Consider the following 12,648-nt stretch of genomic DNA (forward strand, 5'->3'; position numbering starts at 1 on the left):
TCTTTAGCTTCATTTGAATAGAATTTATTCATTGTTTAAATTATTTATAATACAATTGAATGCTTCAAATATAATCTAAATTGAATGAAAATGTTTTTATATTTTTAATCATTTACAAAATTAATTGAAAAACCTTTTCCAAAACCTATTTATAATAGATTTGAATTAAAGAATAATTGAATTCAATCAATAAATTATATTAAGCTATTTTGAAATGTATTCGAATTAAAGAAAACTTTAATGATTCAATAAGGAATTAATTCTATACAAAATGTATTCTAAAAGGAATGAAATCAATAAATTTAAGTACTAAGGAATTAGGAAAACGAATTAATTCGAATAAACACTTCAAGAAAACAATTATAAAATTTTTGTATGAAAAATACTCAATTGTTTTCCGGTCGTTTTTCTGAATCAGTTCGTTAATTTTTTCGTACTTTTAAATTATCCTACTTCCTTAGACCATTGGTGAAATGTCAGCAAGACATAATCAACAGATTATACCTCGCTGACGAGACGAGGACTTAATGTGAATGTTTCGAAATATGTTTTAAAGCCTCTACTAACTATTTATCAAACATTTTCTATCTGAGAAATTCACCCCTATCGGCAATAACATGTGAAATTTTGTTCCCATGAAATATCCTTTTCCCTCGAAGGGAAAATTGCTATCGTGATATTCCCATGAACTTTTCATTCAAAATAGTTAGATTCCATCTAAAAGTTTCACAACAAGGGGAATTTTTTCACGTGAACAAAGTTGATGAACGAAAAAAGGAAAAGGGAAAATATTTCATGTGAAATATTGATTCGCGTTAGGGGTGATTATCAATATTGAAAACGTTCATATTTTCTAAAATTGTTGGTTATTTCTAGAAATTATGATCAAACTGAATAAAAATTTTAATGTGAATTTTTATTAAAAACATTCAGCCTAACTACAAAAGCCTTAAAGTCGATTTTAAGTCCATAAATTTCAAATATATGTATGTAATTTAAAATGTTGTTTTATTATTTCCAAAAAAAGCTTTTTGTTTTGAACTTTTATGCACATTTTGGTTTTTTAATTTTTTGAAATTTCTTGTTTTTATTTACATTCATTGAAAATTATTTTCAATTATTTGAATGTTGGAAAAAGTTTTGAAGCTTTTTTCAAATAAAAACAAAAGTTCTATTTTAAAATAAAGTCGACTTTAACAAAAATAACTTTAAAATTTCTTTCATAGTTAGGTCGATTATTGTTATAATTTTGTCATTATCCAATTTTAGCCGTAGATTATATTTATATTCCCCTGTAACTATTCAAGAACCACTTTCTCAAGATTCGTATAGTAATATTGATTGATCATTGCTACATTTCTTCTGCATTTTCCCCAAGTTTATTTTTCTGTGTATAGATAAATGAACTAAAACCTAGTTATATATAAAATAATTTATAGACCACCATCTCTCAATATTTTTAAATGGCTAATTTCATAAGTCTTAGTGAAAAATGTGAAAATAAAAGATTTTCTTGTTCAAACATCTAATAAATACGAGTAAAAGTATTTATATGAATATGAAACATGTGCAGTAGGGTCAGTGCGAATAAATAAGTAGCCAAATTGTAAATTTAATTTAAATTATATTTGACAAAAAATTGGATATAAATTTGGCATAAGTTGTTCATTTTCAAGTAGGAAATCTAAGAATTAAAACTGTGATAGATTTAAATTGTTACTTTACTTCTAATAATCAAATTTAATTTAAAAACCATTATTTCCTTATATTAAAGCTGACTCTGCCAATTAATTTAAAACAGCCTAAAAGTCTGCTAGACTTTTTGTACACAAGAAATAAAGCATCTTATTATAACCGGAAATAGCAAGAATACTGGCATATGTTAAAGCTATTTTGAAATAAACTTAGAATGGTCGATATTTTGTAAAAAAACTATCCTAAACATTGGTAAATATGTATTGAATTAACAAAAAATTATTTTTATATAAACAAGGATTTGTGAATATGGTTTTGTCTAATTATTGAGTTTCAGAAATTGTTTGTAAAACAATATTTTTTTTAATTTTAAATAATTCCCAATAGTCCTCTTTTCAAAAAAAAAAAACAAAATTGTAATTTAAATATGTAGGTATATGAACATATAATAAAATTTTCTAACCAACCAAAAAAAAAAAAAAAACAAATATTTTGTTTTAAAAGAACTCTTATGTTAAATGGCCGGCAAATTTTGTATTCCCAAATCACATGTGTGCTGTTATATACTATTTTCCGTTTATATACTATGAACATATATATACAAATACAAATTCAGTATATAAACAAAGCGCATATGCTACCAATCACAAACAATTAAATTAAAAATTTAATTATCTTCTTTTCAAATATTTTAGTTTTCATTTGATTGCAAAAAAAGCAAAAAAAAAACAAATAGAAATATTAAAAATTTTGTACTTGTTGTCTGACATCCATGTTTTACAATGCTAGAAATGTGTGTTTTTTTAGGTTGCACACCCACCCGCCTCAATGTTTTTATTTAAAATAGAATAACTAAATTTACATTTAATATTTAGGTAAAATTTTATTAAAAAAAAAATAAATAAAAAAGAAACTAGGTGAGAAATGAATGTGCAATTGCAACAGGAAATAAATAGAAAATTAAAAAAAATATTTTAATATAAATGTCACACACTCGAAACATTCGAAAAATGAGTTCAATCAAAAAATCATAAATAGATTTTTTTTGTTAAATGTGCATATGTTAAATTTTCCATTGCTATAAATTATGTTTGTTTTTTTTTTTTAATACATATTTATAAAAAGAAAAGACAACATAATAATGATGTATACATACATATGTATATTGTTTATTAAATATAAATAAATGTAGAATTAAGAATTAGTAGTTATATGTAGGTGACAATTTAAATGACAGACACTTGTTTAGTTTTTATTTTTGCTGCTTATTATTATAGCATTAACCCATTTTCAGCAGCACAATGATTACTTAAGTAAACATTTTTAAATAAACGAAATTGCTCTTCCTGGGAAATAATAAAAATAGCTGTTCATTCCACAAAATTTTTAAAGGGATTTTTTTAAAAGTTTTAGCTTTTATTTTGAAACATTGGTACAATATTATTCAAAGTATTGGGCATTCACAGATCTCACCTTTTCTCATCTTTCTGGCAACATATGCACCCCTATCGCGAATCAACATTTCACATGAAATATTTTCCCTTTTCCTTTTTTCGTTCATCAACTTTGTTCACGTGAAAAAAATTCCCCTTGTTGTGAAATTTTTAGATGGAATTTTGTAAACAATAAACAGCTGTTACGAACAAAATCAACTATTGTGAATGTAAAGTTCATCATGATATTCCAGATAGCATGGGAACAAAATTTCACATGTTATTGCCGATAGGGGTGATGGATTCCGAGCAAAAAGAACTGCTCATCTTTTGAGGCCATGTACGAATCAAGCCAATTTCGGATATTCGTTCTTCATCGATCGAAGCAAATAGTAGTCGGACGGGGCAAGGTCTGGACTATAAGGCGGTTTTTAACAAGTATTGCAACATGTGGCCTATCTGGACGCGATGGATGTCTGGGCGTTTTTCGACAAATGTTTGCTTCAAACGTAACAGTTGCATTCGGTACAGGTTCTACATAATGATCCGGCCAGATTTCAGCAGCTCATGGATATTTGGCATTGGTGTCGATTCGGCTGGTTGGCCGGTCTTCACGTACGATCTCTCACGCTTCAGGTTATCGTAATAAAAAAATCCATTCCTCAAGGTCTCTCAGCTTCAATTCGTATGGTACTCAATTTCCCAGCTTTGGATGAATCCTGCTGCTTGCAAACATTTTGCAAGCTCTTGTTGAGTTTTACAACAATCTTCATGGTTTAATGCCTGCAATTCTTGGTCTTCAAACTTTTTTGGCTGGCCTGGGCTACCTTTGTCTTCCGTCTCAAAATCACCACTTCTGAACCGAACAAACCATCTCTCGCAGGTTGAAACTGTTAGAACACATTCATTATAACCTTGGGTGAGCAATCGGTGTGCCTCGGCAGCACTTTTTATACCCTTTACCTTCTTGAGAAGGGTATATATAAGTTTGTCATTCCCTATAAATTATATATAATCTGGATCCTTATAGTCGATTAAGCCATGTCCGTCTATCTGTTGAAATCATTTTTCTGAAGACCCCAAATAACTTACATACACGATTCATACATCAATATCTCCGGAATTTTTCCGGCTCGGTTGCTATTTAAATCGAGAAAATCGGTCCACAAATGGCTGAGATATAACAGGACAACCTCGATTTTTGACCTATATCTAGATTAATCACCCCCTATCATGAAAAACATGTGACATTTATGTTCCCATGAAATATCCATTTCCCTCGAAGGGAAATTGCTATCGTGATATTCCCCTGAACTTTTCATTCACAATAGTTGATTTTGTTCGTAACAGATGTTTATTGTTTACAAAATTCGATCTAAAAATTTCCCAACATGGGGAATTTTTTCACATGAACAAAGTTTATGAACCAAAAATGGGAAAAGGGATAATATTTCATGTGAAATATTGATTCGCGATAAGGGTGAATAAGTCATTAATATAGACAATATGGATATCTTATGACAGTAGATATTTCAAAGACCTTTGCAACGACGTATATAAGACCATAGTAAGTTGGACCTACAATGGGTCAAAATCGGAAAAATATTTTTTAAACTGAATTTTTTTTTTCACCAAAAGTTTTTTTTCGCTAAATATTAAAAAAAAAATTAAAAAACAAAAAAAAAATTTAAAAAACAATTTTTTTCCAAAAAAAATTAAAAATCAACTTTGGAAAAAAAATAAATTTTGTTTACCTAAAAATATATTTGGTGAAGGGTATATAAGATTCGGCAAAGCGGAATATAGCTCTCGTACTTGTTTTAAATTAAAGAAGTAAGGCAAAATCTTCCGCATATAACGCTTTGTTGGTACCAAAAATTGTCAACATCATTGGTCATAAATAGAAAACTAAAAAATGTTGTTTTACACTATAATGCTCAATAACTAAGTGAGAATAAATGAGAAAATGACATATGAGTTATTAAAAAAAATCCGCGTTCAAAAGATTCGCTAGCTATTGCATTTTTAAGTCGAAATTTAGAAAATTCCACTATCTTTTTGTTACAACTATAGAACCCTAGTGTTGTACAATTTTAGTTGTATGAAAACAAATTAGGCTATTTCGTAGTTTTTCTGTGTCAACAATTTCCTGTTGCTATTAACGCAAAAATATATAGATAATCGTATGACCGAATCACAATGAATCTATTTTATCTGTGTAGTCATATAAAATATTTATAAATAAATTCCCAAAATTTCTCGAAGAAAATTTTGCCGATTAGGAACCCTAGTCAAAATTTATATTTTAAGAAAAACATATCTGTAAATATTTTACATGTAAATTACACATATAGCCAACTGTTGCACAGTAGGGCCGGTACAAATAAGTTAAAATTTTAAATAATTTTAAAATCGTTTAGCGAAATTTTAGTAAACAGGAAATAAATGAGACACAATACATTTTCAAATCAACATCAAATACAAAATGCTACTTGTTTATAAAATTTCAAAATTTCTCAAAAAAAAAACATATTTATAGGTCATTGTTTGGCAATATTTATTTACTAAAAATGAAAATTGAAATTAAAATACATAAAAAAAAACATTAAATGATAAAATACACAGTAGGGAGGTACTTAAACAGCCAATTGAAGAATATTAACCGAAATATTTTGTAATTTTTTGTTTTTTTATTTTCTGTTGTATATAAAACTTAATAATTATATACAACCGCCTCCTACCCTTGCTGAAGGTTATTTCAAATATCAATAAAAATTTTGTAAATAAATAAAAATTAAATAAATATAAACATAATTATTTATGTGGCATGTGTGCATGCTCAACCATCCAGCATTTGTCATATATTTTCCCACTAAATATATACAGATGTAGGTATTTTTTTTTGTTTTCAAATATGCCTCTACTAAAAACACTTTTTTTATTTATTTATTTTTTTCTTCTAGTGTTTTGATCGTAAAAAATATAAACAAAAATATATTTATATTCATTTGGTTGTTTTTTTTCAAAATTTCCAATTGTCACGTATACAGAACAAATAGAAATTATTAATAATCTCCTGGTAGTGAAATTAAAGCTGTTAGCTGTTTTTCCTATTAAACCATGTATATATTTTTTGTATGTGTGGCACATTTTTTTTTTTTTTTTGGGGAATACATATTAATTTTGTTAATTTTTAACATCAGCAATATTCAATTACTTTCAAAACTTGAAAATGTTGTACGTTTTTGTTAAGGTATTCTTTAGTAGTTTAATAGTCTTCCTACAAAGAAGATTTCGGTTTATATATATTGAAACTACAAGTGATCTTGAAAAACTAAACAATTTTTTTAAATAATTACGAATATAAATATATTTGAAATTGCAGTGTACGTTAAAATAAAACTTTTTTTAATCAACAACTAATTTGAATAATTTTTGTTTATTAAATATTCGTCGAAATAAGTGTAATCACTATTTTCAACAAATGTTTATTTGATTTCATATAACTTGTAAGAGCAAACAACGTAATATGATAATGTAAATGAAAGTTTTTTCAAATGGATGTAAAATATCGATATTTCGTGATTATATTTTTTGTTATAGTTTGAGCCATAGTTAAAAGCACATATGTCGGAAACTCTGCTCTCATAGACCAAACTCAGTTACAAAAACCTAAGTGGTCAGAATGTATTAGTGATAATTTTGAGTAATTTTTTTAGTTTCCGCTATATTTCTCTATGGTTCGAGCCATAGGGTAAGATAAAGACGAGACGTAATTATCAAAAACCTAACTCTTGTAAAAACAAAATACACGTTAGTCAATGAATTTTGTTGTTGTATCAGACGTATGTTGTGTTTTATTTATGTTTGACAAAATGGAGTGTCTCGTCTCTTTGTATAATTTATATCCCCAACTAATTCACGCATATTTAATACTGTCCTCAGTAGATTAGTTCGCCTAAATTCAAGCACTTGTACAATGTACATATCCGAAACCTGTTAATCACTTGTTCAATATTGAGCAATTACTGCTCAAATAGTAGGCATAAACAGTAAACTATACTCGTTCCAGGTTGTGGTAAAGCTCATGATACTAAAGGTTATCAATGTTTCTATCAGTAATATACCTCCTTGCTAGTATCCCTTCAGCTAAAGTCATTGCTTCGTATTCCCTACCTTTTATAGTGATTGCTTATTTGATGAGTTTCGAGTCAAGGAAGGATGTGAAACGCTATTGATTCCTCGGATATAAGAACTGATTCTTGCTTTAATATTTTACATGAAAAGAACATGTCACTTTAATATATTAACTTACGGCAGGAGGGAAGGGTCACGAAACTGGTTATTTGGGTATAGGAACCACACTTTATATAAGGAAAACCTTCAGCAGATTGTTGTATATTAAATATTCCTAGAAAGAAGGTACAAATACTTTTTTTCAGCGGATATATAAACTAGTTCTTGTTGTAGTACTTTACATGAAATGGATCTGCCACATTGGCATTGTCATCGGAGTTCAATTGACGATCTCAAGACCTAAGAGAAATTGTTTCCGTTCGTATATAAAATATCCTTAGAAGGAAGTAACTGACATACTATTGGTTAATCGTATTTTAGATATCCCTAAAAAGCGGATATATGAACTAGTTCTTGTTTCATCGGAGTGCAATTGATGGCCTCAGAACCAAAGAGAAATTATTTCAGTTCGTATATTAAATATTCCTAGAAGGAAGTAACTGACATACTATATGTTAATCGGATATAAAAACTTATTTCTGTGTTAATACTTTATATGAAAGGAATGTGACTCTTTAGTATCTTTACCTTCCGCTAGAGGAAGGGAACTGAAGCAGAAATAGTCCTGTAACTGGTTACTTAGGTATAGGAATCTCTTTATATATAAGAAGATCATCAACATGTCGTTGTCAGTGTTGTAGAATATTTACACTTTTATGTCTTACTGAACTCACAACCAAAGGTAGCTTATTTCGCTTCGTACATTAAATATAAAGGAAGGAAGCTGGCACAGAACTATTAGCTTAATTGGTTCCTAGAAGATTGAGACTGGTTATAGTTTCAACGCTTTATATGAAAATGGGATCTGTCTCCGTAACCAAAACTTGATTGACATCTCTTACACGCAATTTACACGATGATTTTTTTCATGTTTGCCCAGACGTCTGTTGTCATGTTTGTCGATGATTGGTGGTACGCGGGGTAGAGAAGAATGGGGGGTAAAAAAACAAACATGATTTCGGTTTTTCATATTTCTTTTGACATTCCTCTTTACACTTATTCGTATTCTTCTTGTTATGTTTTATAATTTTTCGTTTGTTGAAGTGAAAAAATCATTTATATTAAAAGAGAATTTTTTTTAAAGTTAAATCAAACATTTTTTCAATTATTTCATCACACATATTTGAATTAGTTTTAAAAAACAATTTAAACAATTGTCCAATTTATTTTCCAAAATCAAATAAGATGTTTTCATTAAAAAAAATATTACGAATAAACAACTAAAGAGAATCAACAATTAAATGTCAAAATATAATATCATGTAAAAAATCACCGTGTAAATGTTCATGATTTTTTGGAAGATTCTCAAAAGGGAATTCGAAAAAACAGACGTTTGAAAAGTCTTAATGTAAATTGCGCCTTAGACACGCTATGACTCTAAATTAAACCTAATCAAACTTTGAACAGTCTCAAAGTTTAACAAGTAAGAGAGTTATATTCGGCTGTGCCGGATCTTATATACCCTTCACCAAATTATACTTCAAAATAAAAATTTTAAATATTTTTAGGTAAACTAAATTTATTTTTTGCATTTTTTGGAAAAAAATTTTTTTTTTGAATTGTTTTTTTTTTAATATTTAGCGAAAAAAAATTCGGGTTAAAAAATATTTGTTCCGATTTTGACCCATTGTAGGTCCAACTTACTATGGTATTATATACGTCGTTGCAAAGGTCTTTGAAATATCTACTATCATTAGATATCCATATATAGGTCAAAAATCGAGGTTGTCCTGGTTTTTTCCTTATATCTCAGCCATTTGTGGAATGATTTTCTCGACCGAGCCGAAGAATTCAACAGACAGACGGACATGGCTTAATCGACACCGCTATATACATATAAGGATCCAGAATATATGTACTTTATAGGGTTGGAAAATTATATTGTGGAAATCACAAACTTATATACCCTTCTCACAAAGGTGAAGAGTCTAATTATAAGTTCTTTACAAATTTTTGTGCAGTGATTATTTCTTAATATTTTAACACATGTAGATTTTTCAGGACTAGTACATTTAAAGAATACATAGAGGGATAATATTGGTTACAATATTTATTAAACTCTTATTTAAATAATTGGTTGATTGTTTACTTTTCTGCACTTTTAGATCAGTTAAGTAATATATCCTCTTTACACAAGTCTCTTAACTATATAATTGATTGAATAGTTTTATTTACATGAATATATTTCAACCATAATATTGTGTATGATCCGTAAAAATCTAACTGCTTTCCTTTAATGAAAAATAAAATTCAAAACTAGTAGTATTGAAATGGGTGGGGTTCTTTAAAATACAAAGAGCATTTGCTAAATATAAATTTCAAACATAAAAATAGCAATCATATGATGATAACATTTATTATAAAAATTAATAAATAAATAACATAATTATGAAAAATCATGGGTTAATGCATTAAAATGTATTTGAAATTTGACCAAAATATTGAGTGGCACGTTTTATTTTAATTTGTTTTTATTGTTTTTAATATATTTTTTTTAAAAAAAAAATTCGTTTGTTTTGATGAAAAATCTGTATGTTAAGGATACACCCACTTAATTTTTCGTCTTTGTAAAAAAAAAAATAAATCAAAACATAATAGAAAATGTTTAATGTAGATGATGTTTTTTTTAAATAATATTGATTAAAAAATTAAAGTATTTTTGTTTTATATTATTGTTCTAGAGCTTAGTGGGTGTCTGGCGTTATTTTTTTTTTTATAAATGATGTATCTAAAATATTTGCATTTTTATTAAATTTTTCTCTAAACATTTTAAAGTGACATTTGGGAAATTTTGACTCAAAATTATTTATATGAGTAGAAATTAGGAGAATATAAGAAAACTGCTCATTTTCGGTAGAGTGCATTAGATTTTGTTTTTTTTTTAATTTATATTTCTTTAAAATTTCTCTAAGAAATAAATGTTTTATAGCTTTTTTCCTTAAAAATTGTTGTTGGCATATTATTAATATGTTAGATTTGAAAAAAAACAAACAAACAAATAAATATCACACACACTTTTCTTCGCATTAGAAAAAGAAAAGTCTTTGCATTAGTTGAGTATTTTCGAGAATATAGTTTTGACTTTTAGACTTGAGTGTATATATGTACATATGTACTCGTAATTGTATTGTGTATCTGTTTATATGTATGAGTATTTATTTTGGCCACTCAAAACTCAAGTAAATTTCCTCAACATTCAGTCAAAACTTGTCCTGTTAAAGACTTGTCGCTAGTAAAAACAAACAGTAGTAGTTTTTGTTTGCTGCTGTCGAGCTTGTTTTGCTTTTTAAAATTTTTTTTTTTGAAATTCAAAATTTTCCGTTACAATAAAATTTATTTAATTTGTATTAAACTAAAAAGAAAAGTGCTTAAAAGAAATTGTTAAATAAAATAAAACTGGAACAACATTTGTAATTGGTAATTTTTCTTTTTGTGTTTTAAAAGTTGTAAAATAATTGTTTTTTTATATTTTATCTACAAAACAAAAAACAGTGAGTGTTTTAGTGTTTTTTTTTTCGCAATATTGGAAAAATTGTCTCCCTCTCTGTTTAATATTCGATTATTAATGATCTGTTACATGAATATTGATTTTATTTATTCGATAGTGTTAGCAGTAATACGAAAATTTGTCTATAAAAATAGATTTCTTTTCTGATTTCTGCGAAAATGTGACATATTTTCGCTTTTAAAACCATCAATATAATATAAATTTAATTAAAATATTTGTGAACATATTCGTACTTTATTTAACTAATGACGATGTTATGTAATGGCGTTTGAATTTAAATATTTTCACTACAAATTGAAAAGCTTTTAATATCAAATTGTTTTAAATTTTAAAATTACAAAAGTTTCATATTCATTTTTGTAATACTTACAAAATGTAAATTACCGGTAACTTGTTCATTAATTTTTCACCATAATTCCTTTTATAATTTTTAGAAAATTATAAAAAATGTGTTAATTTTTAAAGTGTATGACAAAATATCATTTCGTATAAAAATTATGGATAAAATACTTTAAACGGATCATAATTAGATAAAAGTTAACTTCTATTAAATATGGGAATTCACATTAGCCTTTTTTTCTTTGCAAACATTTTACTTGAGCTGTCCTTTTTATCAAATTAGTTAGTAAACAAAGAGTTAAATTTAATAAGTTGATACCTCGGATTGTGAAACTATAAAAATTAATTCAGTTTCCATTAAACTCTTGCGGCAATTGCCTAATTTTATTTTTGTTGCTAATTTTACAATACTTTGCAACTATAAAATGATATAAGACAATCTTTAATGATATGACAATCAGCAAGGATATTTTTAGAATTTCTTTTTGAAATACTTGAAATATATTATTCTATAATTTAGATTAAGTCATAACAAGGACTATTAATAAGGTCTGTGGAACACTACAAAAATATATGACTTCAATACTAAGCCAAACGTACATACATATCAAGGAGAATTTACTACAAAATGGTATCGACAGCACAGCTGATTATTTTTTCTTCACTTTCTTAGAGGCTCGAACTGTCAAATGCAATCGTGTTTGTTGTTGCGAATACTACAGCAATAGCCAGGGTTTAACAGCTCCGGCTAACATAGATAAATATTTTGACAAGCACAGTATGTTAACTCAAAGGGGCAAAACACAATCACCTGATTAGTTGCACATACCATATTAATAGATCTTGATGATAATGACTCTTGTAAATTAAGTTTAATTAAAATAATGTTTTATCAGATTGTGAGGAAACCTATTCCCAAAGGCTTTAGGTAAGCTTAAGATTTTATACAAATTACATACAAAGTTTTATTTGTAAAAATATCAAAGCTTAGACAAATCTCCAACAATAAACCGTGATTTTTTATTTTCTAGTTAAGTGCTGGTTTTCACACACGTCAAGTTTACTTGCTCAAGTCTTGAGTTTGTGGATGAGAGAGGAGAGGAGACTAAAACGACTTTTCTCTTTTCTCCCTCTCTCTCTTCTATAAACTCAAAACTTGCTCAAGTAAACTTGTCGTGTGTGAACCAGTGCTTACTTTCCCATTTTGTTTCTGTAGTGATTTAAACAAGTTTAAAGCCCAGTTAGTAAGAAAATTTATTGAAATCATATTCACCCCTATCGCGAATCAATCAGGGTTATTCCTGTTCTCACTTTCACCATTCACTATATTTTTGAAAGCACAATTACAACAAAAGTATCTAATTTTTTCAGAATTTC

At 27.4% G+C, this 12,648-nt stretch overlaps 1 protein-coding gene across 5 annotated transcripts in view; it reads left to right on the top strand.

The window, feature by feature from the left end:
- The window catches only part of cher (filamin-A), a 127,746-nt gene that overhangs the window by 89,804 nt on the left and 25,294 nt on the right, over positions 1 to 12,648 (top strand). The window contains exon 1 of one of the 5 annotated variants that reach the window (XM_065516226.1): positions 10,712 to 10,841. The exons of the other annotated variants lie outside the window; for them this stretch is intronic. The gene's annotated coding sequence lies outside the window, so the exon portion shown is untranslated. Of the gene's footprint in view, positions 1 to 10,711; positions 10,842 to 12,648 lie in introns of those variants that run through there. 5 annotated transcript variants of the gene reach the window in all.

The sequence above is a fragment of the Calliphora vicina genome, chromosome 1 (genome assembly GCF_958450345.1).
Source record: "Calliphora vicina chromosome 1, idCalVici1.1, whole genome shotgun sequence".
Classification (NCBI taxonomy): domain Eukaryota; kingdom Metazoa; phylum Arthropoda; class Insecta; order Diptera; family Calliphoridae; genus Calliphora; species Calliphora vicina.